The sequence below is a fragment of the Nematolebias whitei genome, chromosome 6, assembly GCF_014905685.2.
Source record: "Nematolebias whitei isolate Nwh7 chromosome 6, NemWhi1, whole genome shotgun sequence".
Lineage (NCBI taxonomy): Eukaryota > Metazoa > Chordata > Actinopteri > Cyprinodontiformes > Rivulidae > Nematolebias > Nematolebias whitei.
The window spans coordinates 18,604,199-18,604,897 of NC_056503.1; positions in this window are offsets into that span (position 1 = coordinate 18,604,199).

Here is a 699-nt window from a genome sequence, read left to right on the forward strand (position 1 = left end):
GTGTGTGTGTGTGTGTGTGTGTGTGTGTGTGTGTGTGTGTGTGTGTGTGTTGGACGCACCATGTGGTTCTGTGATGGGGCAGTGTTGAAGGTTTCCAGCCTGAGGGATCTAAAGTAGGAAAGACTTTTCCCTAATGCAGCACGTTTGTCAATAATCCAGTTCAATAACTGATCAGCTCATTAATCACAGCTTTCATTAAAACAGACTGAAACATCTCACATGCGGTCGAATGCTGATCTCAATAACCCTGATTGTTTTAATGAAGTTCTTTTTTGATATGCATTTTTGATTAGCCTCTATTAAATCATTTGCTGGTCTTGTGTTACTTTTAAAAGATTGTTCCGACTTTTTGAAGCGGGTTTCTGTGGAAACGTTATAAATAGGTAATGTGTTACCTGTAATAGTTCTTTGCAGCTGGGCTGTTAAACTAGTTATCCACTCAAATTGTAAGAAAACAAGCACATTTTTGAATTCTGAGTGTTTTGCAACCAAACACCCAACGAGCTGCGAGTCATATGGAGTTCCCTATTTATTTCAAAATAAGAGTCTATTTTTGTGATTTTTTTCCATTCTGCTCCTCATATAAGTAATGTTTTTAACTTACTTTTTATGTGAATGTTTCTTTTCATTGCCCTGAGATGACTTCTGTTGTGACTGGTTTTATATAAATAAACAGAATTGAATTGAATTTTTTATGCA